The sequence below is a fragment of the Lepidochelys kempii genome, chromosome 6 (genome assembly GCF_965140265.1).
Source record: "Lepidochelys kempii isolate rLepKem1 chromosome 6, rLepKem1.hap2, whole genome shotgun sequence".
Taxonomy (NCBI): Eukaryota; Metazoa; Chordata; order Testudines; family Cheloniidae; genus Lepidochelys; species Lepidochelys kempii.
Genome location: NC_133261.1, coordinates 35,122,560 through 35,149,165, shown reverse-complemented (window position 1 = coordinate 35,149,165; position 26,606 = coordinate 35,122,560). Strand labels below are relative to the sequence as shown.

The 26,606-nt window shown below is 42.7% G+C and overlaps 1 protein-coding gene across 12 annotated transcripts in view; it reads left to right on the top strand.

The window, feature by feature from the left end:
• DENND2B (DENN domain containing 2B) overlaps positions 1-26,606 on the top strand; it is a 308,156-nt gene that overhangs the window by 115,160 nt on the left and 166,390 nt on the right. Inside the window, exon 1 of one of the 12 annotated variants that reach the window (XM_073347516.1) lies at positions 3,684-3,723. The exons of the other annotated variants lie outside the window; for them this stretch is intronic. The gene's annotated coding sequence lies outside the window, so the exon portion shown is untranslated. Of the gene's footprint in view, positions 1-3,683; positions 3,724-26,606 lie in introns of those variants that run through there. 12 annotated transcript variants of the gene reach the window in all.

The window sequence follows — 26,606 nt, the reverse complement described above, 5'->3', positions numbered from 1 at the left end:
GCTGGAGACTTTGGTCCGTTCCCCCCTTTAGCTCAGACTCCTTTGGTAGAGCTCATAAGAGTAAAAGCGTAAGGAAATCTGTAGGAGGGAGAATTGAAAGCCGAGTATGAAAGCATGTGGGATGTTTTTGAAGTAACCTAGCTTTGAAAGTTTGTAATTCAGCTAAATTACAAGAATGAACAAATTTATGAACTAATCCTTAATATGTTCATTTTAAAACACGGAGCAGTGGTTAAATCTGTTTGTTATGGTTTCCCTTTTAAAGGTTTTGTAAATTCACATATTCAATCAAATTTTTTTTATTGCTGAAATGGTTAGTTTACATGGTTATTTGTCCAAACTATGAATCTTCAACTCAGTTGCTTTTTCCATCTTAACATATGAATGGGAAAGGTGGAAATTCACCAAAGGTACAGACAGTTTAAATGAATTTGAAAGCAAATTCCTTAGAAAAATACTAGATATTAAATTAAATTTATTTATAACAAATGCTGAGATTAATGAGAGTGTAACTTTATTGGTAGTTATCCAGAAAAAAGGATAGAAATATCTGGGACACCGGTTAATAATGAAGCCAGAGCATCTACCATGGCAGTCGTGCCATTGGGCAGCTGGAGAAACACATAAAAGGGGCTGACTGAAATAAAGAGAAGGAAAACTTGTGGGACTTACCCACACCGAGGACATGCATAGAGCAGCCTAGGATAGATAGTCATGGTGGAGCCTTGTTTGTGCCCTAAGCAATGTCTGATGGTGACTGGGGGATTCACATTTCGTTTTGCTTGTTAGTGAATCATGGAACACCATTTTTCTTATGCCATTCCCAGTACATCCAGCTATTTTGGCTGGGAAGCCCTGCTGTCTAAATATACTTTTTGTTTAATAGGAGAAAATGGTACAGTAGATTCTTCTGGAGTAGACTTGACTTGAAAGGCTCCGTTCATCTTTCTAGAGAGGAGAAGCGCAATTTTTGTTTGAATTCACAAAGAAAATAGAACATTGTAAGTAGCTCAAAAAGCTGTGATTGACCCACATTCAAAGGGAATATTAAAGGGATTTAGATTAGAAGGAAAGTGTGATGCAACCAAGTCTAAAAATACTGATGAAATTCCAGAGAGAACTGCACAGAACCTAGGAGCTTATTTTAGAAGCAGTCTGTAGAAACCGGTTTTGTGCATGTGCTTTGGAAGCTAGGCAGGTAGATCAGACAGGATTATCTGTCTGCTGTGCCGATAGGAAGTAAATGTGCTGGAGTTTCTACAGCTATGTATATGGCTAATTCTGAAAGACCTTATCTCACTTCCCTTACCCTCCCCCACCATGTTAGTGTGGGATCTTCTGCACCCAGCCCTGAGCAAGAACAAATGTTAGAATAGCTCTCATCATCCTGAGGCAGAGACTTGGGTTTCTGGGCCAATCTGAGCAAAGCCTTTGGATTTTAACTTAATTCTTCATTCAGAGTCAACTTTTTAATTTTCATCCCCACTTCCTGGCTTCCTCTTATGCTTATAGAATTCACTGTTGCCATTAAGAACTGTTCTTCAAATGAGACTTTTCAAACTTATTTCCCAAATGTTGAATATTCTGAATCTATTGGGCAGAATTAACTACACAGGGCTCATGTTTTTGTTTGTATTTCCTTAATTTCCATCTGTTTTAGCCTGGCCTCCAATACAGTAGTATCTGAGCACCTCACAATCTTCAGTGAAGTTATTTTTACAACACCCTGTGAGATAGGACAGTGCTATTATCCTCATTGTACTGAAGGGGAACTGAGGCACAGAGACTAAGTGATTTGCCCCAGGTTTACACAGGAAGTCTGTGGTGAAGAGAACCGAACTCTGATCTCCTAAATTCCAGGCTAGCACCCTAATCACTGGACTATCCTTCCTCTAGTTTGCATCTTCCGTCTCCACTTTGAAAATTGTGGAGTTATGAAAAGTACATCATGATGTCATCATCATCTGAAGGTCCGTCCTGTGACCCGGTTAAGGGATATTCTGTTCATGAGATCTAAGCCTAAGAGAATCTGTCTTCCTTGACCTTTAGGGAATATGCAAAAAATGGACAGAAAAGGAGATGTTTACCAAATACTTTTTATTGGGGAAAAATGTTTAATGTTGTCATATTAATTTTTATTTTCAATGAAAAGTAATACTATTAGCCTTAACAAAAACACTCAATAGACTTCCTAATTTCAAATCAGTTAAATGTGAATGATTAATAGTAACACCAGATCTGTAAATATCATGTCTAGTAAAAAGTGCCCCCTACACTGGGATTAAAATACAAAGCACCATAAATTTACAATACCTGACAGGTGTCCTCTATTTCTTTTTGCTGCTGGTATGGTTTAATAACCTGTTGTTAGTTTGTCCTGAAGTCCAGATGGCCAAACTCTCATTGTTTTCAAGTGGAAGCTGGGTTGGGCCCTTTCATCCTTACTACTCCAGACAAAACTACATTGATTTTAGGAAAAAGGGAACTTCAGGATTCAGACCAATGGTATTAGCAATATGTTCCATGATAAAGTTCATGGAAAATAATGTACAGTTCCATTACTGGGAAATAGTTTATTTAGGCATCATGCATCTAGAAACTTTACAGCTGTGAGCCATAATTTGCTGATGTGGTAGGGGAAGCTGAAATCACAGGGTGGAGAAGTGTAATGGAATGTTTGTACAGTTAGGCCTGAGCTGATTGAGCTTTTGAGGTGACAAGTTTGTTTGGCTTTAAGTGGTTTTCTAAATCAAAATCTGATCCAGGAGACCTGAATTCAGCGTTTCACTTGGAATGAAGTAGGGTGTGTTTATAGATAGGGCCCTATCAAATTCACAGTCAATTTCATGGTCAAAGGATTTTAAAAATAAAAAAGTCATGATTTCAGCTATTTAAATCTGAAAGTTCACAGTGTTGTAACTGTAGGGGTCCTGACCCAAAAGGGAATTGTGGGGGTGGGTGGGTTGCAAGGTTATTGTGGGGGTGGGACCCTCAGTATTGCCACCCTTACTTCTGTGCCGCTGCGGGTGGCAGTACTGTCTTCAGAGCTGGTTGGCCAGAGAGCAGCAGCTGCTGGCTGGGAGCCCAGCTCTGAACACCAGCAGCACAGAAGTACGGATGGCATGGTATGGTATCGCCACCCTTACTTCTGCGCGGCTGCCTTCAGAGCTGGGCCCTCGGCCAGCAGCCACCACTCTTTGGCCACCCAGCTCTGAAGGCAGCAGCGCAGAACTAAGGGTGGCATGGTATGAATTGCCATCCTTACTTCCACGCTGCTGCTGGCAGGGCGCTGCCTTCAGAGCTGGGTGGCTGGCCAGCAGTTGCTGCTCTCCAGCCACCCAGTTCTGAAGACAGTGCAGAAGTAAGGGTGGCAATACCATGACCACCATACAATAACTTCGCAAACTCCCCACAATCCCCTTTTGGGTCAGGGTTCCCAGTTTGAGAAATGCTGGTGTCCCCTCTTCCTCCCTCCCCCCCCCCCCCTGTGAAATCTGTATAGTATAGGATAAAAGTACACAAAAGACCAGATTTCATGGGGGAGACTAGAATTCACTGTCCATGATGCGTTTTTCACAGCCATGAATTTGGTAGGGCCCTATTTATAGAAAAGATTTTTTTTTTCTAATTTGCCCCTCTCTTTCTGCTTAGACATGCAAGTTTCCTACGAGCCTGAATGGCATGGCTACAATAATAGTGGATATGGAGTTCTTCCACAGATAGGTAACTGATTTAAATCCTTATCAGTAGGATCTCTAATTTTATTGTCTAATAGCACACTGAATAATGGGGCTTTTGACTGAAGCAATGTACATTTCAAAGGAAAGATTTAGCTGTCAAATTAGATTTTCCTTCCACGAGAAAAAGAAATGCCTCTGTTAAAGCATGATGTGGTGCCTTGGGTTGGTGTGAAGTCAAAGTCTCCTTGTTGACAATATTTTTGGGGTGAGGGTAGGTGGGTTATAATTTATTTAAAGATGTTGTCTCAGTGTTTTCTGTATATTGGAGAAGGACACACCTTTCTAAAGTGTGGATCTCTGAAAAGAGATTGTAGTGTAGTAAATTACATTGTGGGATTGCCTATTGATTCTCATAGCAAATGCACTCATTTCATGACTCCAAAAAGGATTCTTCTAACTGCCTGAACGCTCCACCCATTTGAGCAGGTGAATTATGCTGCAGGAAAATGTTTAAATACATTAGGCTTTTTTTGGAAGATGCCTATCCAAGTATTTACTTACACTCACTCTGATTAGCTTATGTGCTCATATACTGAATGAATTACGTGCTTAGACCATGAAGTGTTTCCTCTGTACACACTGTGTTTATGGGGGGTAATCTTTTCAAAAGTGCTCAAGTGACTTAGATGCTTAAGACTTGTTGAAAGTCAATGGGAGTTAAGCTCTTAAGTGCCTAAAGACATTTCTGAAAACAGTACTAAGGCTTCTAAATGACTTAGGTGCTTTAAAAAAAATTTACCCAGTATGTCTATGAATAGTAATATTCTTTATCATTATTCACAACTGGTATTTAGGGCTTGACTGTGATCCTCCATACATTGCCACCCAAGAGAGTAAAGGAGCATTTGCAGGGCTTATCTGGATTATGAGTCTGGGCACAGGGGGCTGGGGAGGAGCAGTGACTGTGTACCAGTACAAGTGTTTGTATAGGGGGGAGTAAGCAGAGCCATGGCTCCATTCTTCATTTCACACATCTCCCCCATATTCCAGGTAGTGAATCCGGCAAGGGCAGGGGAGTATACGGTGTCTGGTAATGATGCAACACAGGATGTTTCCTCCCCACTACACTTAACAGGAGCTCTGGAGGAATTGTGACTTTCAGGGGGTGTGTCTGTTCCTTTTCAGAACTGCTGTGGGATTTGCACAGCTACACGCCATCTTCGCATGGGGCTGAGAGTAAACTCTCAATCTAGCTGTCAAATAGCAGCACTGTGCTCAGTGATTCACAAAACGTGGAACAAGCCCATCTCTGCCCTGAAGAAGTCTAACATATGGAAAGGACTTATTTATTAGTTAAAGTTTGTACACTACTTTGATATCATGAGTGTTAAATCTTAATAATCATAAGAATAAATTTGCAAAGTGCAATGGTCTCACTTCAGAAGTGTGCTGTCATAGCTAGTGTCCCCAAGAACACTTTATCAATGGCACTGTTCTGGCCCAGCTACGTCATCTATAGGATTTGTTCCTCCTTGCAGCTGTTTTTTAAAGGCTGAAAGGCTCTGTTTCAGTTTATAAATGAGTATTTCTCCCATGCTTGTATCTGTTGTCACTGTTCAGGTCCAAATAGTCATCTCTACATGAAAAATAAAGCTTTAAAAATAACCCTATACATGAAACCAATTGGAATGATCTTTTGAGCAGTGAGTCCAAAATGTCAGCCACATTTGAGCTGCTATTTGTAAAGTTTTGTAAGCTGTGTTTCCTGTGGAAATGCATAGCTTGGTGTTGACAGTGGGAACGGAGCAGAGAGAGATTTGGGATATCGTTACATAACAAAAGGTATTTCATTATTCTTTATGTCTTGGCTCTGATTTTCTCAGTAGAACTGGAAATGGCTGGAACTTGCTACTATTAAAGAGGACACCTGAAATTCTGGTGCTGCTGGTATCAGAAAGATATTTTACTTTTTTATTTTTTAAGAGAATTTCTGTCACTCCCCTGAGAATCAGACTATATTGACTTCTTACTAGGAAAACCCTTCAAATTATTAAGAAAACATAGCTGTCTGGAGCAGCAGAGATAATGCACTGAAAGTGTGTGCGGTAAAACTTTAAGCCTCAGATTTTTCTGAAATGATCCAGATTTATATCCACCCAGGTGTTTTCTTTCGTGTTTTACTCCATATACAGTCACTCTGGTGATACAGCTGAGCACCTCGCAGTGTTTTACATATCCTGTAGTTTTCTTCCCAAGATCAACAAAAAGATCTTTTGCATGATGCTTGCATGAAACTGGATACAGATAATCCTTGATTGATCTGTATGGATGTCCTTCCTGTGCTGAGTGCTTCCTTTACATGAAACAGCAAAGATTTACCCAAGGAGCACTGAGTAGGGAGATTTAAGATTGTCATAGATATTAAATACAAAAGACAGACATATTTCCAAAATAAAATTATGAGTCATCTATAGGAGATGTGACAGAGTCAGACCGGACAGCTGTAAGAGAGCAGACAATGAACTCTAAGTGAGATGAAGGGTGAGCCAGGGAAATCAGGGGACCATCCTACCTTTGGGAATCTGGGGACTACCTAGCTTCCCTCATTCCCTCAGGGATTCAGAGACCTGTTCTTAGAGCAGCACACACAAAGGACCTCCAAGGGGAATTTGAAAGTAGCACGGGATATAGAACACACTGGACCTGTCATGAAGGCACAGCCCATTCAGAGGTCACCCTAACCACAAACAGGGCAAGACTCCCTGCAACCTCACGGTCCCGAGACTGGGGGAGCCTTGATGAGGCCCTAGCAGAAGAGATGGGACGCTGGCCACTGCAACAGGGATTTTATTTCTTCTTCCTCTCCTGGGAGCAGCGAGGGCAGAGCGGAAGGCAGGTATATCAGCCTTAGAACAGTGAAAGCCCTTTTCCCCATGAGCTGAAAAGGGATTACCTCAGGTCAACTAGGAACACCTGAGTCCAATTAAGGATTGCCCCCTGTGATCTTTAAAAATCCCTTTTCTGGTGAGGTGGGGGGAGGAGATGTTGCAGACAAGTAGCAGCAGGCTAGTGGCCCCAGGGAGAAAAGGCTTCTCCTGGTGGAAAGCTGCTCTCCTCCCTATAGGGGAAGCAACCATGCTAAGGGACTGTGTGGGGAAGGACTGACACCCAGAGGCCAGTATAACAAGGCAACTCCCCAGAGAAGGGACAGGAAAGAGGTATCCCTGTCCTTTGTTAGGAACTTGTTTCTTTTTGTTTGGCTGAAAAGTACTCCTGGGGCCTACCCTGAGGCCCACCTTGCAAATATTGAAGAAAAAAACCTGAGTTCGGAATAAAATCTCCCCAGAGTGGGACTGATTTATTCCAGGTCCCCACTGCCGGAGGCAGAAACATTGAGCCTGGCAAAGCAAAGGAGGTGCCTTGCCAGAGAGACTGTGGATCCTAGTTCCTTGACGATTTATGCTCATAATTCCAATTACTATTAAAGAACATTATCAGCATGAGTGCCCCTCAATCAACAGTTGATTAGCTCACCACAAGAGTATTACATTTTAAATATATCATTTCATTGATTAGTAAATTTGGTAACACAGAAGATCTTTGTTTAGTACTAGAAGAACTGAAGGAATGACAAAAGCTGAAACAGGTCAAAATTGATGTAGTTTTGAATGTCCTAAACAAGGCAAAACTAAAACACAATATTTTGTCTGTATAGCACATGGCACAATGCAACTCTGACCTAGTTGAAGCTTCTGTGTGCACTGTACTGCTTCCCGTAATAATAAGTAATTGCAAGCCAAGCTGTCACAGAAAGGTTAACTGAGGTGGGTTGAGTTTTGAGTGAACTTGTGCCAGTTTATGGTACTGATGGGAAACCCTGTGGAACTCAGTATGTCAAGACAAAAGACAAAACAGGGTGGCTTCAGTTCAGTTTTTCTTTCAGTTTTTGGATTTGTTAATTTATCAAACCAAGAAAAAAGTTTTGAATAAAACTGAAACTGCAGAGTTTTGGCATGCTATAAATCTCATAATATAATTATGTACCTTTTTGTGGCTTGTATTTTATAATATGACGTGGACAATTTTATTACAAAAGCATTATGTACACTATAGAGAGCACTCTAGCAAATTCACTTGTTTATAGATTCCAAGGCTAAAAGAGACCACAGTGATCATCAAGTCTTACATCCAGTGTAACACAGGCCGTAGAACCTCCCCAAAATAATTCCTAGAGCATATCACATAGAAAAACAGCCAATCTTGATTTTAAAATGGTCAGTGATGGAGAATCCACCACAACCCTTGGTGTGAAGTCTTTGAAGTCTTTAAACCACGATTTGAGGACTTCAATAGCTCAGACATAGGTGAGAGATTTTTTTGCAGCAGTGGTGGGTGAAATTCTGTGGCCTGTGTTGTGCAGGAGGTCAGACTAGATGATCATAATGGTCCCTTCTGAACTAAATATCTGTGAATCTATGAATCTATGTAGTTCCAATGGTTAATTACTCTCATGATTATTTTTTTACACCTTATGTCCAAGTCTGGAATTTGGCTAGCTTAATCTTCCAGCCATTGGATCATTTTATACCTTTCTCTGCTAGCTTGAAGAGGTTATTATTGAATATTTGTTCCCCATGTAGATATGTATACATTGCAACAAATCACCCTTTAACCTTCTCTTTGTTGAGCTAAATAGATTGAGTTCTTTGAATCTCTTACTTTAAGGCAGTGGTTCCCAAACTTGTTCCGCGCCTTGTGCAGGGAAAGCTTCCCTGGCGGGCCGGGCTGGTTTGTTTAGCGGCCGTGTCCGTGGGTTTGGCCAGTCTCGGCTCCCAGTGGCCACGGTTCGCTGCTCCAGGCCAATGGGAGCTGCTGGAAGTGGCGCGAGTGCTTCCAGCAGCTCCCATTGGCCTGGAGCAGCGAACCGCGGCCACTGGGAGCCGAGATCGGCCGAACCCGCGGACACAGCCGCTAAACAAACCGGCCCAGCCCGCCAGGGCCTTTCCCTGCACAACTGGCGAAACAAGTTTGGGAATCACTGCTCTAAGGTATGTTTTCTAATTGTTTAATTGTTTTTGTGGCTCTTTTCGGAACCCTCTCCAATTTATCAATGTCCTTCTTGAATTGTGGGCTCCAGAAGTGGGCACGCTATTCCAGAAGGGGGTCACACCAGTGTCAAATATAGATCTAAAATAATTTCTGTAACTCCTTCTAGAGACTCCCATTTATGCATCCCAGGATCACATCAGCTCTTTTGGCTACAGTATCATATTGGCAGCTCATGTTCAGCTGATTATCCGCCATGACCGTTAAGTGTTTATCAGTCACTGCTTTCCAGGATAGAATACCCCATTGTGTAAGCATGGCCTATATTTTTTGTTTCTAGATGTATTTATTTACATTTAGCCATATTAAAATGCACATTGTTTGCTTGCACCCAGTTTATCAAGCATGCCAGACCACTCTGACTCAGTGACCTGCCCTCTTCCCTATTTACCACTGCCCCAATTTTTTTTGTCCTCTGCAAACTTTATCAGTGATGATTTTCTGTTTTCTTCCAGGTCATTGATAAAAATGTTAAATAGTATAAGGCCAAGAACTGGTCCCTGCCAGACCCTGCTGGCTCGATGATGTTTACAATTACATTTTGAGACCTAGCCAATTTTAATCCATTCAATGTGCACCTTGTTAATTTTATATCATTCTAGTTTTTTAATCAAAATGTCAAGTCAAACACCTTACAGATGTCTAACCATATTACATCAATATTATTACCTTTATCCCTTTTTGAAGGACATTTTCTATATGAGATTTATTAATTAATAATTAGTACTTTAGATAGGGTGTGTGTACACACACACACACCTATACATATATGTATATACATAAACACTGTATGTCATTCATCTGTGTGTAAATTCCTCCCCCTCCTCCCGCTGACACATTTCAGCCAATGGTACTGTAGTATGCAATTGAATTGAAGAGAAGGACTGTTAAAGAGACAGAGGAAGAAAGAAGACTATGCGGGTGTGATATCATCTGTGATATCAACTCACCACTCTGCAGTGAGCCATGTTGTTCATAGAGCAGATGGAGAGGAGAAGAGAATATTTGTGTACGATTTTGAGGGTTTGGGTTTTTACGGCTTGATACTATATATCTGATAGCTCAGGGTCTGATTGTTGTTTGGGGCAGGGACAGTCTTTCTCATAAATGTTTGTACATTTCATAGCCCTGGCACAATGGGGCCTCCTGGGTTCTACTATAATGCAAATAAATAAAAAATAAATATTTTGATATTTATTTCCTATCAGTGACTTCCATGTCAGTCTTGCTCAGTTTACAAATCAGAACAAGACTGGGGTAGCCACCACCTGCTCCAGTACAATCCAATTTAATAAAATCAGGCCCTGTTCTTTGTGTTTCATACACCAACCCCATTAAGGAAGTCTGGACTGTTGATGATGTGTAAAGGAGCAGAATAGAATCCAGTTTTGCTCTATAGCTATATGATCTCTGTAGCATTGAGAGTAGTAAAGTCTTGTTTTGTCAGCTAACATGTAGATGAGACTCATAAGACATATTAGCAGTAGATATACGCACTGCTAAAGATGCGGTTTAAACAGCTGCTTTCTGACCATAACCATGCTTTAAGAGAGCCAATAAAGATTATTTGTAGGGAACAGAACCAAATTAGATCTCCTCAACATTAAACCTAAATCTGTAAGAATGCAGAGAGAAGCATAAATGATGCTTTCACTGGGAGGAATGTGTGAAGCTAGCATTTGAAAGTCTGCTAGAGTGGGGATGTCCCACGAGATGGTGAAAGTTTGAGTCCAAATGTGTTGCTGGCTTGCTAACGTTTGGACTGGGAGTGCATACATGTTAGATGATAGTTTTTCACCCCAGTTTTGATTCAAAGAAGGTATTTCCATATGGCTGTTATACTAAATTTACCCCAGTGCTTATGGAATGTTCTTTGCTTGGCAACAATCCACGCTTTCCTTTTAAGGGAAAAGAGACTGAAATTTTATCTGATCTGAGTGTTAATCTGACGTCCCTCAGGCTTACCCCATGGCCTTTCCTATGTTGCAAAAGCAGCACTGGATATGCTTTTTCAATGAGATCATTCTAAAATCAAATTCCTATTAAATTATATTTTACTCATGGCTTCGAATTGGATTAAACTAGGAACACTAGCTCTAAAATTTGGGGCTAGTGTATTGGAGACTGGCGTTTCAAGTGCTGCAGAAAAAAAGATTCTAACGTGTATATAAACACCTAAAAATGATGTTCGGGTTACATGTTCTAAAACTGTTAAATAGTAATGATATTCAGCATTACAACCAATCTGAAAACAATACAAGGGACCAGACGTTCTGCAGGGCTATTTCCTGATAGCGTCAATTGACTAGATAGGAAGTTATCCAGTATTCTTGATGATGCTTTTGAGGATTGCGTCCCCTATTGCCTCCATTGGCAGTGGAGCTGGTATAGCCATGCTGTGGGTGAGAAGAGGCAGGATCTTGAGGAGGTTGTACATCCTCATGCATGAAGTTAAGCTCTGTGAGGGCACTCAGTATGGCTGCATGCTGGAGGTAGGGGTTGGTCTGGTCTAGGGCAGTGCTGGGAGCAAGGCAGGAATATCTAATACTATGTGGGTCTGGATCCTTGTCCTCTTGCCTGCCCAGGAAGCACGGGGGTGTTAATTCCCCAGACACTACTCCAGTACAGTGAGTCTGCTCCTGTTCAGCAGACTAGAAAGCGGGAAGCTCCCGTTAGCCAGATTCCCCAGTACCAGCAAAGATATTCAGGCTTAGTTCTGGGGAGAGGATTTGTCCCTTAATCTCTGAAATTTGTAGCATAGAATCATAAGCCCTTTGGAGCAGGAACTTGTCTCCTTAGATGCCTCTAATGTGCTGTATGCACCAGTGGCACTATAGAAATCACGCATTAAGAATAGTAAGGGTGGAACAGACCTAGCAAATCATCTAGCCCATCTCCTAGTCAGTGCAGGACAAAAGGATATTTTGAAATTATTTGTATTTGTTGTTTATCTGACATTTGGAACCCAATAGGTATGATGATCAAATGAATGTGTCTCTCGCCAGGGGTTCAGCTCTCTTGCTCTGAGGAGCAAGGTTATAACAAACTGGCTCGGGTGTACGTGTGTCGAGTGGGCTTGTATTGCCTGGAATGTCAGAACTGCGTGAGTGTTTTTCTCTGGCTCACCCTCTGGTGGCTGGAGGCTTGAAAAGGAATTTATAATCCTTTAGACTGTTGGTAGCTTGCGGAGATTTTCCTTTTGTTCAAGTGGCAAAGATCAGTGCTTTGGGAGCTGAAGGTCCTGAGTTCTGTTGGTCACTTATCGGTGGTCTACCATATGACTGTCAGGGCTGTATGGATTGTTACAAAGTGATACTTGACCATGCATGCCCCTAGAAATCTATCAGCTGGTGTGTGGTAAGGAGACAGGGAAGCTTATTAAAACCATAGTTTTATGGTTTTTGGCTAGCAGGTGTTATCAGTGACTATGGCACTATCTCTTTAGCAAGATACTCAGTGCCCCAATATTTTAGCTTGTTAAAATCTCCCAGGAGAAGGGTTAAATAGGAAAATCAGCAATTTCTTCTCTAGTAAATCTTACTGGTATTTTTAAAACTACATTTGCAAAGGGCGACTCTTGAAATTCCTGACGTTTCTTCTAATGGCTTTTCAGTGTTGATTCACACTTTCCCTTTTTGTTCTGGTATAGATGAGTGAAATTCCAGCAAGTCTGACTTAGTGAAAACTGAATTAGTGTTGATGTTTGAAGAGAAATGTAATTTGATCTTCTGTCTCCAGTGGTTGAATCAGGAGCAAAAATAATTGTTCTAAGAGCCTGGTAAAGTTGCCAGAAGAGAGTGGCACTTTTTTGCCAGATAGTTACCACAGAAGTGCTAGACATTCTTTTTGTGTGTGTGTGTGTGAGAGAGAGAGAATGAATGTAACTAAATGCTTTCTGTCTCATTGATGCTTGCCGAGACTGGTTGAATCCTGCTACCGCTACTAAAATGCAAGGATTGGATGGGAGTAAATTACATAGAACTCAAGCAAACACTGCTGAGTCTCATTCTTACCCCTCCACATTGCTAAATGAGTGGCATTAGTCGATCCACCAGAATAAGCTGGGAGACACCAGGGGTAAAGCTAACCAAAAGGGGACAGAAAGGTCTGTCATACAGGAATAGAAGCCAGCTTGTTCCCTGTGGAATTCTTAGTGCACTGAAAGAGAAGATGTTGTCTGCCAACTACCAAGGCCAGCTGTACTGGTTAATGATTCCTTCTCTTAACTGAAATCATTGTGCAGTATTATAGCTCTGCCCTGTGGGAGCTGCTGGTGCAATAAATCTTGATTTTTTCCATATTAGAAAACCATGTTCTTTGGGGATTTAAAAATGACATTTTTTTCTTTTGCTGTTGCTATAGCTCCTAAAATTCTTAACAAAGGGGCTACGAGGAGCTTGCTGCATTTAGCTGACATTATTATGACTCTTGTGTCGTTGCCAACATTTCCTTTTTTCTTTCCAGAGACAATTCTCCAAACAAACGGGAGCAATCTGGGAACTGCTAGACTCCTCTATGGAAGGGCTATGCATGCATTCTGGGGAACTTTAGCCTTCTTCAGTATGAATTAGGGTCTCAAAAGATTTGGAGTTTGGATGAGCAACTGTCTGGAGTCTGCATACCTATCCACATTTATGGAGTCCCGTCCCGCCCCCCCCCCCCACCTGCGACTCCAAAAATCCTCCTCATAAAAAGAAAAGGAGTACTTGTGGCACCTTAGCGACTGACAAATTTATTTATACAGCAGATTTATTTTAAATAAATTTGTCAGTCTCTAAGGTGCCACAAGTACTCCTTTTCTTTTTGCAGATACAGACTAACACGGCTGCTACTCTGAAACCTCCTCATAAAGGCTCTCCCTATCTAGAGGGTCTTGGGAGGGAGGCACCCTCTGCTGTATTCAGGAGAGTATGGCAGGTCCGTTCCTCTTAAGGGATCTTCAAGAGTATGACATAAAGATTATAAGGCTTTTCCTGTAGGATATAAACAACACAGAGCAACTCCCCTGAGGGACAAATGGGGCTACCCCCAAATGGAACTCATTTTTCTCTCCTTTCCTGGAGATTCTTCACTTTCCCCATTTCTCTTCCTATTGAAATTATTCACGTCTCTTCTCAGTATTTCCCCCATTTGTGTCCCATCCCTTTGTTCCCCCTACAGCTCAACTCCACTTCTACCATCAGTCTGTCTGCCTCCCTGATCCAGTCCTTCCATCTTTCTCCCTCCCTGCCTTCCCCACCTCCTCCCAGTCCTTGCTCCATTTGTCTGTCCCTCCTTCTCCCCAGTTCTTCCTGCCATCTCTCTGCCTCCCTCCTGCAGCATGGCAATGAGGGGAGCTGATTCGCTCACTGTGTTTGCCAAGGCTGGCACCCCTACTGCTATCCAGCCTCTCTTGTCTGTTTGGTCCACTGTCTGAAGACTGAGGTGGGGCTGAGCTGGGCAAGGAAGGGAGCAGAGGCCATCATGGGCCTCCTGGTTCTGATCCCCAACATCCCCTAATGGCAGGAAGCCAGTTTCATTAAAAAAAAAAAAGTTATTTGTGTTTTTCGTAGAGCTCAGCCAGCTGTGCAGGATGTTAGCAGGGACCGCAGGGTCGGCTGCATCAAAGCTGCACAGCTGGTAGGTCCTCTGTGCTCTTGCCACTCATCTGGATTGTTAGCCAGTTTGAAATATTGTCCTCTCACAAGAGCACCTCTGAGATGGGGTCAGTTATTTACATTATCATCATTTTAGTGTTTTTGCCAACTGTGGCAATATGCTTGTCACGGCACAAGACACGCAGTACAGACAGTCCCTACCCAAGGATCTTATAATCTAAGCCATTGGTTTTCAACCTGTGGTCCGCGGACCCCTGAGGATCTACAGACTATGTCTGTGATTTCCAAAGGGGTTCGCACCTCCGTTCAAAATTTTTTAGGGGTCTGCAAATGAAAAAAGGTTAAAAACCACTGGTCTAAGCAAGCTAGACCTGTGGGTTAGGCCCAAGGGAGTGCTGAAGAGGGAATGGCTAGCATGTTTCTTGTTTTTTTATTAATAATGGATTTATTCATTCATTGTTCTTGTGAGGTCAACAAAGAAATCTATCTAGGTTCTCATACAGCCCCCATCCTAACTGAGTGCCTCACATACACTAATGGATTTATCCTCACAATGCCACACTGAGATGAGGGAGCATTATTCGCTCCAATTTACAAAGGCACAGAAAAATTAAGACAAAGATTTTCAAAGATAGGTGGCTGAAGTTAGGCTTGACTTCAAGAGCAACTGCTGGGTGCACAGCACTTTTGAAAAACAGGCCACGTGCTCAGATGGGCTAGGGAGCATAACGTCTGGTACTACATTTTGAAAATCTAGACCTAAGTGACTTACCCAAGGTCAACACAGAAAATATGTGGCAGAGCTAGACCTGAATCCAGATCTCTTAAGTCACACTCCTTAACTGCTAAAGCATCCTTCCCCTCAGAGGGGGAGTGATTAAAAGAGTGGGAAAGCATTGCGTGCATAGGAGTGGTGCACAGGGAAGAATGTACAGAGGCAATTGTGGGTGAGGGGGGCAAATGGGGTGTTGAGCTTGTCATCTGATTATTAATTATTTGCTGAGTGCAGAGTGTGCTCAGGGTTGTGTAAGACAAAGGGAAACAAGGGCCTGAAAAAAGAGCATGACGGTGAACTAAGCTCTTAACAGTCTGAAATATGGGAGTTGGTATCAACTGGAGATAGAAAGTGATTTGTGTCTTTTCTAGCTCTGTATATATGAAGTGAAGCTGCCGAGGGATCTCAAGCCATCGGGCATTGGCTTACATGCCCCCTTTGTTGCCATAGACATAGGTCAAAGGGCATCCGAGAACTCCATGGAAAAAAACTCTGGCTCTTGAGCCACTCTGACTAGCCAGGCGTGTTACATAGGGTTTTCTTTCCCCATCATTCCTGAGCATCACTTTCCTCCTTCCTTGACTTTCCTCGTAACTGTACAGCAGGATGATCCACGCTTCCTCTGAAGCAGAGGGAGCAGAGTCCCCCTGTGGATTGGCTGACACAGGGCTCCTGCATGGTGATATGGGCTTTGTGTTTATCCTCATGATTGAAAGCATTGCCAGAAAGCTCTTGCCAGTGGTTTGGATTGAGAGGATCCTGAGCTGCTGCTTCAAGGAAGTGTGAGTGTGGATCCCACTATTGGTGTACTTGTGCTTCAGGCACACAAGGCCGGATTTTGTTGACTAGAATGTTGGCCTGGGCTGTGTGTGCACCTTGTGCCATTTCATGCTCCCATATGAGGGTATAAAGGGCTGAGCAGTTGCAGCCCTCTCTCAGTTCCCTTTTCCCTCCTGTGGCACTAAGACGGTCTTGCCAAGTGTCTAATCTGCTGTTTTTCTCTGACCTTCAAACTCATCTTCTTCACTGGTTTTATGAAGAAAACATGTCTTCACTCTCCTGATCTTCAATAATTCCTTAATTTGGAGGGTCCTTAACACCCTCCCATCCATACACACACACAGAGAAAGAAGAAGCCCCCCAGTACAGCGAGGTGAGGCACCTTGCGCTAATCATCATGGTGGATTCTAAACCTGACCTGCAATGGATGTATTCCCTTGGACAATGGGCATAGATGACACCATTCTTGTCTTGGGAGATACTCATCCCTGATATGTGTTTTTGGTGCATAAGTCCTCCTTCTCCTTGAGGATTCCCAAGTCGAAGGATGTGCAGCTAAAACTTCACCCTAAAGAGAGGAGAGGAGACATCACTCCTCTAAGGACAGGGTGTTCAAGACCTCCACTAAGGGAATGATGCTAGATAAGCCAGCACTGGCAACAACAAAGACACCAGAGCCAGCTACTGTGCCATTTACAGGACTTCCTCATGGAATCATCAAGATCCCCTCCAGAGAAATCATCAGTACCAAGATCGAGACATTACCCTATGCCACTGCTGTTCACTGAGCATTGCTGGATTATACCTTCTTCCAGCGTTGAACAAGGATCCCTCTCCTCTACCTTCTGAGAGTGACCCAAGAGCCACTACCAGAGAACCCCCTTGCAAGGCTCCACTACAAAAGAGACATGAATGGCACTTGGCTGACCAGTTACAACTGGGCCAGAACCCATATACCATGCACCCTAACCATATTGGCCTTACTGGGGACTGTCATCGCAGCTATCCTGCAGACACCCCTTCAGTAGGTCCAGTAAGAAAAGGAGATGGATCTCTCTGGCTCTGGCTCCCCAGTGGGATCTCTGTCCAGACCACCACCTCCAGAGTCCAATGGCGGCACCCAAGAGATAGGAGCTATGGAAGATTCAACCAAAAGAATCATCCTTGTCACTTGATGAGGTAGTCACACCAGCTCCTACCCCAGTGGCTGATTGTTTTACAGTGTTTCAGGATCTCCTGCCTTGTCCCAGAGAAACCCCTGGGGCTTGTATGCACAAATCATTAGTTTGTGGCAAGCCAGGTTGTGAATCTACCCCACAGACTAACCATCTGTGTGGATCCGGATATCGTGCATTAACTATTCGTTTGCTTTGATCTAGCCCTCCTTTGAACTGTTAATGCACAGCAGCAGGGTCCACACAGATAGTGCATAGCAGGCTAGTGTAGGATAGAGTCGCACCCCAGCTTGCCGTGAACAAACTGTTCATATAGACAAGCCCAAGATATCAAAATGACAATCGTACAAGACAAATCCCATAAACTCTTTGACATTTTGAACACATCAGCCCCAGCCAGAATTGCTTATCAGCCCCTGGAGCCCTGGGTTCAGCTGGGAGTTCAGGGGCTGGCAGGCTCCCTGACACAGTGCACAATACTGCCAGCCCCTGGAGCCCTGTCTCGAGCCAGGACTCCAGGGGCTGGCAGGCTCCCTGCTGTAGACCCGAGCAGCCCCAAGAGACTCCAGCTCCACCTGCTGCCACTGAGCCAGTCCGTCTCCAGAGTCCTGACTCCAGCTCAGGCTCTGGCAGGCTCCCTTCTGTGGTACAGGGAGGTGCATGCCCCAGAGCCCTGGAAGGCTTCCTGAAACACCGTGGGCTCTGAAACGTTGGCTGTCTGGCAGGCAGCTGGGGGTGTAATTTCCAGCTCGGATGGACATACATGCTTTAGCTTTGATTGAGGTAGCGTGCCAAAAATAGAAGGGCAGCCACGGTAATGTGGGCCATGAGATGGGCCAGCTGCCTGGGTAAGTACCTAGGGTCCTGGGCAGAATGATACTCAGGCGGCTGGCCTGTCCTGTCCTGCTAACCGTGCCACCCCAGCGGTGCTGGAGCTGGAAACGACATCTCCAGCTAGAGTGCAGATGTCCCTGGGTTTTAGAGAGAGTTTTGGCAAATCAGTGAAACATTTCACTACAACAAAGCAACATTTTCGAACAAAATTTTTGTGTTTTGTCAGAACACTTCTGAACAGGTCTATAGGCAACATCCTCCCTGCTGCAGAAATACACCAGGATGAGGGGTCTGGCAGAAGGCAACGTGGAGAAAGGCACTGCCATTTGTAAAATGCTATGCCTTGGACTTAGAGGCTAGGTTAGATGCCAGGTTCAGGAGAGCAGGACTCTAATCACTGTCTGAGAGATGCAGCTGACGCTCATTCCCTGAGAGGATGCTGTTTGCCAAGTCACCTACCGGGGGATCCACACTGATTATATCATCTTGAAGAATCACAGTTACTGTGGGGTAGGAAATCATTTCTTTTCTCTTGCTCGCAGGGTCGCATGTTCACAGCCCATTGCTCCAGCTATGATGTGGAGTGATCTTTGATTGCTGAATTGAACCCTGGATGTTTTTGGAGAAGTTACTGTATCTGGGGACTAAATGTAATTCCCTCTCCTTGTTTGCCCAGTCCTGGGTCTTGAACAAAAATGCAATATGAATTATACACTGAAGGCTTCAGCTCGGCTTCATCTGCCATGACACCATTTTTATCAGATTTTCTGAAAGGAAATGAAAGCGACAAATTAACCCGTGGTGTAATACTCTGATATTGGTGGAGATACACCAGAAATTAGTTTGGCCCATAGCTTTCAAAGTAAGTGGTGTTCCTCTTACTCCCTGTCTGAAGCTGCTTAGATTTTAAATTCTTCAGGGCAGGCACCAACATTTTGTTCTGTGTCTGTACAGCACCTAGGACGATGTGTCCCGGTCTGTGACTGCAGCTCCTAGCTAGTATCACAGTAAAAATAATAAATAATAATAGTTAAATCACAGATTAAATGTTGAAAAAAAGCAAGCTTTCTAGAAGCTGAAGTAATTTACTATATCTTCCCTTTGTTTTTGTTTCCCCCTTCTGTTCTTTTCCTTTTATCAGACACTTTTTCTCCTATAAACAGACATCTCATATTGTACTGCGTAGAGGGCCAACTATCTGGGCTATACATGGCCTGCACAACAGTGCTGCTCCTTAGCATGGTGTCCTAACCAAGTTTTCTGACCGCTCTGGCAATACAAATCTGCGTTACAACACAACCACTGCTAATTGTGGCAAAGAAATGGGTCCTGGAACAATTAGCTCTTGGATTAATTTTCTATACATTTTCACCCATTTGAAATCCTTGTTTGTTCTTTTTCTAAAAGCTTCCTTCTCCTCTTTCTTCAACACATACAGGCACATAATGATGAGCATGGTATAAATGGACTGAAAGATGACATGTTTCTTTACCGACTCAGGCTCCCACTCCCCTAGGCTTTACCTTCATTGTTCTCTCTCTCGCTCACCTCCCCGCACTGCAACTGCCTCTTTCTCCACCATCACCTTTCTCTCCCCTGCTCTGTGGCCCCCTGCCTGTCCTCTCTCCTCCCACGCTTCCACCTCCTTGGTCTTCCCTCCTCTGCTCTGGGTCATTTCCCCTTTCTGCTGGTCGCTGCACTGAGGAGGGGAGTCAGGAGAGAAGAGCAGTATCCATCTGTCACTCCATTCCTGCCACCACCTACATGGGAAGAGGAGGAAGTGTTGCTCCTGCATTAGTAGCAATGACATCAGTGTGTGTGGAGGGGGGATGAGGGTGGTAGTACTGTAGTGTGGTGCTCAGGGCTGCCGGTCAGGTGGTGGTTCTCTCCTCTCTGCATCCACGAAGGTTTCTGCAGCATAAGCCTTTATCCCCCCAGACATCCCAGTGCTAGCCTTTACTTCCTTTGATCTTCTGTGGTGGGGCTATTGTTAGCATTGTCACAGTTGGTGAACCTCACAACAGAATTGTTTTTGGAATTTTGAGCAATGGATGCAAAGTGCCTTGTTGTCTCTCACTCAATTTATTCAAGAGTCTGGTACTGCTAATTTAACCCTGAAACTGCTTGTTCAGATATTAGCTATAAATTCTGGGTTAAATGCCCCACTAAAACTCAGCATTCTGTTCAGTTTAATTCAGTCAGTTACAGTAGGTGCTCCTGATTCCATCAGCTGCCTTTGCTTTTATCCAGGCCTTCTTTATGGGGGACAGGTTATTTTCTGTTTTAGGAACAGGTCAATGTGACTGTAGTGTGCCAGAGCTGAGATGGAAAAACCTGTGGATTAATACTTGTGCCAAGCCTTGACCACCCTCGCTTAGATACACCCTACTTGCTAGTAAAATGCTAAAATCCCTCATAATGCTTAAATATATGTTATGAATATGAAAATATACAGCAACTTAGATTAACATAATGCACCATTTGTTAAAGCAACATCATTACTCATGTTGTGTAGTTTTAACGTGGGTGGCTCTTTGTTTTATTTATTTTAAACAGTCTACTGTATTTCTCAGTTCTGGCAAGAAAGGAGAGCCACGCAGGCTTCTCTGTGATCACAGAGGTAAACTGAGGTTACAAAAAGAGTGACCCAAAAATACATCACCAATACTGCAGATTATGGCACAAAACAAACTTCCCATTACATCCTTTGCATCTGCAGGCAGGGTAAGTGCATATCTTGTAAAGCAGCAGCTGCACAGAACCCTGGAATTCCTAGTATTTCAATACCTGTTGAAAATATTGGCCCTGGCTGTGATGTAGACATCAGTGGATTAACCCGAGAACATTAGGTGGTGCAGGTTTCACAATGGGCGAGAGGTTTTCAGCTCCAGAAGCCTGGATCTCTATTTTGCTCTCATTTATGCAGGTTTCAATCCAAAGTAAGGTCATTCAAATCAGTGGAGTTAATCCAGATGGATATCAGAGTAACTGAGCAACATTTGCCTTCTGAGGCCTTCCCAGGATTTAGGGCACAATTAAAAATGAGTTTGTTCTCATCTGAACCTTCATTTGTACACTTTACAATTAGTAGTAAGATATCACCTAGGAGTCCTGGTCAAGATCGGGGCCCCATTGTGCTTGGCATCCTACAATCACCCAGTAAGAGAGAAGGATGTAACAATCTACCCTGAAGGATGTAACAATCTACACAGAGAAGACAAATGAAGGAAGCATTAGCATCCCTGATTTACAGATAGGGAAGTGAGACACGTGGCGCTTAAGTGATTTGCCCAAGATCTCACAGGAAGTCTCTGGCTGACCTGGGAAATGAACCCAGATCTCCTGAGTCGTAACCCAGTGCCTTGCCTACAAAATCATCCTTCCTTCCATGATATATCATAAAACCATTGTGCACATCATAAAAATGCCACTCTTTTTACAGGTTTCAGAGGAACAGCCGTGTTAGTCTGTATTCGCAAAAAGAAAAGGAGTACTTGTGGCACCTTAGAGACTAACCAATTTATTTGAGCATGAGCTTTCGTGAGCTACAGCTCACTTCATCAGATCACTGATGAAGTGAGCTGTAGCTCACGAAAGCTCATGCTCAAATAAATTGGTTAGTCTCTAAGGTGCCACAAGTACTCCTACTCTTTTTACAATTTCTACCCATGAGATGTCCTGGATAGGAGTTGCATTGGGTCTACCAGGTTGGAAGTGAAGTGCACCGGCAGCCCTGGAGAGAGATGCTTGCACAGCACCTGGCTCCATTGCTGGTTGTCTCCCACTTACACAGCGTGCAACTAGAATTTTCCTAAGGAGGGGGCCCAGAGCTCTCCCTCCACTGTCCTGCACCCAGCCCTGCACAGCCCCAACCTGTCCTGAGCGCTCTCATGCTGTCTCTGCACCCAGCCCTGCCCTCTTTCCCCTGCACCCAGCTCCACATATACTGTCCTCCTGCAGTCCCCACCCAGCCCTGCCCTCTTCCTCCTCCCACCTGCAATTTCCCTGGCCCACACTCAATCCCAAGCTCTTACCCAGAGAGTTGATCTGGCTGAAGAGCAGCATCCCCACCAGGGGGCAGGCAGTTCTGGGAACCCCAGACCTCATCCTGCTTCGGTGTCTCTGCTTCTCCAGGAAGCACCAAAAGCCCAGATTCAATCCTTCCACCCTCCTGAGGCCTGGAGGTTCCTGGTGCCCCCTGCTCTGCTTCCCTCCAGAGGCGCTAGGGGAGTCTGGTGACCATGGGTGCTGGAGAGACAGCAAAAGTAAGGGGTGGTGGGGGCCAAGCAGGCACATGGGGTTGCAGTGCCACTCAAATTTGGCCCAGCCACCCCTCCATCATGCCAGTTCTGGTCAGGGATTAAAGGGGGGCCTGGGACCCCTGGTTCACCCTATTGCACCCCTGCACTTACATGGCTACTACATTTACTCACAAATTCAGAAATTAGTTTATAAACTTTGAGGTGCTTCAGTTGCCTTTTCTAAGCTATGCAGCAGGTTCTGCATTGAGGTTGTGGGGTGGGGTGTGTGCATATGAAGGGGGGGGGGGGTCAGTTACAAATGAAGTGCGAAAGTTTTCAGAAGGTTCATTCGGGGAAATGCCACAAGCCCCAGCTTAGCTTTAGTCCCTTTGTGTCTGCTCTGCAGCATGTGCTCCTCAGCAGCCACAGAAGCAGCAGCATGTGATGAAGAATGAAGTGTCCTTTGAACTGTAAAGTGCATGTTTTTAAGAATTGCTGAAACCCCATAGAAAACCTTGAGAAAACAGTCTGTTTTGAAACAAGTTGTTTGGTGCACCATTTTTCCCATTTCTCCCCTTTGTTCTTTATCACAAAGGAAATTTGCATGAAAAAAGGGTCTCTGCTTCATAAGAGCTCATCTGCTCGTATTGCTTGTTCCTGCTGAAGTCATAATCCTCCATTTGTGACATCACAGACAATTGGCTATTGTGCAAATTATTTTGATGTCACAAACAGAGGATTATGACTTCAATGGGGAATAAGCAACCAGAGCAGATGAGCTTTTAGAAAGCAAAGCTTGTGTTTTCATGCAAATATCCTTGGGGAGAAAAGAAAGGACAAAGGAAGAAAAATAGAATATGTGGTATATTAGTGACATCATTTATAAATAGACAATGGTTCAAAGTTTTCATTCAAGCACCAGGTCCTCTTTGAAGTGATAGGTTTTCACTTGTAGGTGTTGCAAAGACCAGATATATGCATGTTTCTAACTAGTTTTAACTTTGTTCTTTTCTCATGTGATGAGTTCTGATTGAGAGTTTTCTTCAATTTTTGTATGAGGGATGTTGAGCTTGGACTCAGTTAAAGACCATAAAGTAGATCATGAAACATATTGAGAGGGATTATAAGATTGTGAATTTACACTTAAATACAGCAGAGGAAAACAAGTAATTCTTACCTATGAAGGATTTGATCAGATGGTCCAGATCTGGGGATGCCCACATGTAGCTCTCATTAAAGTCATTTGAAAACTTCATGACAAAATTTAACTAAGAGTTTATGTGGCTCTTTTAATGCATAAAAAGTGGTATCTTTCATTGTGTAAGAGAAAGAATGGTTAAATGGACCCCTTTTTCAATTTTTTTCAAAAAGAAGTGCAAATAGTTGTTATGCTTGCAGAGTCCAAAATATATTTTATATACATTAGTGACATAAAATATATTTAGAGTGCATTTCTACATTAGCATAGTTCTGCCTTAAAGTGAAAGCATAAAGACCGTCTGAGGTTTCAGTGCCTTGTTGAGTGTAGTATGCACTCAATTTAGCACAGGGACAATTTCCTTGTGTCAGATAGTCTCTGATCAAGCATCCTCTCTTCGTTAGACCAGCAACTCAGCAGTTCATTCCCCATTTCTGTTTCCTTCTTCCTGAACTGAAGGTGTGTAAATAACACACTCTTCAAGAGCATTTTTCAGTATCTTCTAAAATTCTGAAGTAATTAGGGCTGTCAAGCAATTAAAAAATTAATTGTGCAATTAATCACACTTAATAATAGAATACCATTTATTTAAATATTTTTAGATGTTTTCTACATTTTCAAATATATTGATTTCAGTTACAAAACAGAATACAAAGTGTACCGTGCTCACTTTATATTTTTTTCTGATTACAAGTATTTGCACGGTAAAAAAACAAAAGAAATAGTATTTTTGAATTCACCTAAGACAAGTACTGTAGTGCAATCTCTTTATCATGAAAGTTGAACTTACAAATGTAGAATTATGTACAAAAAAACTGCATTCAAAAATAAAGCAACGTTAAACTTTAGAGCCTACAAATCCACTCAGTCCTACTTCTTGTTCAGCCAGTCGCTCAAACAAACAAGTTTGTTTACATTTGCAGGAGATAATGGTGCCCTCTTCTTATTTAGAAGTAGGACTGAGTGGACTTGTCGGCTCTGAAGTTTTACATTGTTTTGTTTTTGAGTGCAGTTACATAACAAAAAAAAAATCTACATTTGTAAGATGCACTTCACAACAAAGAGATTGCACTATAGTACTTGTATGAAGTGAATTGAAAACTACTATTTCTTTCGTTTATCATTTTTACAGTGTGCAAATATTTGTAATAAAAATATACACTTTCATTTCAATTAAAACACAGAATACAATATATATGAAAATGTAGAAAAACATCCAAAATATTAAATAAATTTAAATTTGTATTCTGTTGTTTAACAGTGCAATTAAAACTGATTAATCATGATTAATTGTTTTGAGTTAATCGTGTGAGTTAACTGCAATTAATTGACAGCCCTAGAAGTAATCCAAATTAAATAAAACTGAAGAAGTATTTATTTTAAGATACAGCAGAGGAAAAAATGATGAAACATATTTTTTAAAAATACACTGTATGATTGCTATAGAAATCCTGATGCATATTAGTTGAATTCTACGAATACCTTACTTACAAAGGTAGGGTCAGGCTCTACTCTGTTATGCTGGTGTAAATCTGAAGTGATTCCACAGGAAGTCAATGGAGTAACTGAGTTCAGAATCTAGACCATGGGATCTAAGAGCTTTTCTAGACAAGGGAACAGGTGATTTTAGTTGAGTTAGCTAACATGATTTGAAACACCACTTCCTTCTTACACCTAGGGCAAAACGTGTTTTAAAAAAGTTAGCTAATGTTTTAAAACTCTGTTGTAGATAAGGAAACTTTTACAGGTGTTGCCTGGTTGAGATGAACCCTAAGCTCACATCTAGGTTTCAACTGATTAACTGATGTAGTTCAACTTGCCTTGTCTACACTAAAGATTCAGAAAATGTTAGATTGTGCTAGCTAACATGATCTAAGAAACAAGCCTTTTATCCTAGTCCAGACATATACCCCTACTGTAGATGCACTTTAAGGCTTTGTCTAAATGAGGATTTAAAGGTGTGATGATAACATGCATAAGCTAATACACTCTAACGTATTTGTTGGACAAGACATACTGTCTTCAATAAGTGCAAACCTAGTCAAGCCAAAGCACTAGGAACTAGTGCTTCCTTCCCCTGGGCTACTTCCCTCTCCTGCTCTTCAGCTTGTGGGTCTTCCTGCCCTCTCTCTCTCTCTCTCTGCACAAGCTGGGTGTCTCTTTACCTAGGGTCTTGGTCTTCTAGCCAGCCACAGCACTTCTCCAAACTCTCCTCTACTTCAACTCCTTCAAACTGCACTCTGCTCCAACTCCTTCCCCTGGCTGATTGAAGCAGGGGGGTTTTATCAGGTGACTAGCTTCAGGTGCTCTAATTGGCTTCAGGTGCTGTTAATTAATCTATAGAAACCTTTCTTCCCTTTACATGGAATAAGGCTTCTCCTCATCCTGGGACTTACATATCTCTCCTAGATCACTCTCCTGCAGCCTTCTGACCATGCTGTATCACATGATCTTATTGAAATCTTTAAAGGACGTGACCAGCTAACGCAACTGTAAAAGACCACATATAGGCTAAGATAATAGGTATGTTTTTTGCAATATATAGCAACATGTGCTAACATGTTCTAGACAAGGAAACATGTACTTTAACATATTCTACATAGGCCTGGGTCCCTCCCTCTCCACTACCCGTCTCTGGGTTACTAGTGGGACAATAGATATCCTAGTTCAGGGGCAGGAAACTGCGCCCTGAAAATCCCCCCCAAGAAGAAGAAGCGTGGGACCCATCATAATCGTACCAGCAATTTGCCACAATCAGCAAACATTATTGGAAAGATGATAAGCAGTGTCAATGCTAGATGATAAGGGGTGTTTCAAATCAAGTTTGTTAATGTGATTTTATGTATCTTTTTTCCCCAGCCTAGAAAGGGACTCTGACTCAACAATGACTAAGCCCATTTTCTTAATGTTTCCTTCCCTACCATTGTGGGACCAGTCACTTCTAATATTCCCATGGAACAGCTAGGCGCACAGTTTCAGATAGAGCAGTAATGTGCAGTGAAGGCTTATAGAGTCTGTAAAAGTTTATCTTCAGCGTAATGTATTTGCAGTACTGGACATGTTCATTTGCAAGTTAAATAATTAACACAAATGTATTAGTAAGTCTTTGCCACAATGAAGTTGTTTCTTTGCTTGTTTGACAATAGCTATACCTTATCAAAAAGGGAAATAACTCATAAGCTAACTAGTGGCCAAATTAATGAATAAGTGGTTTATCACA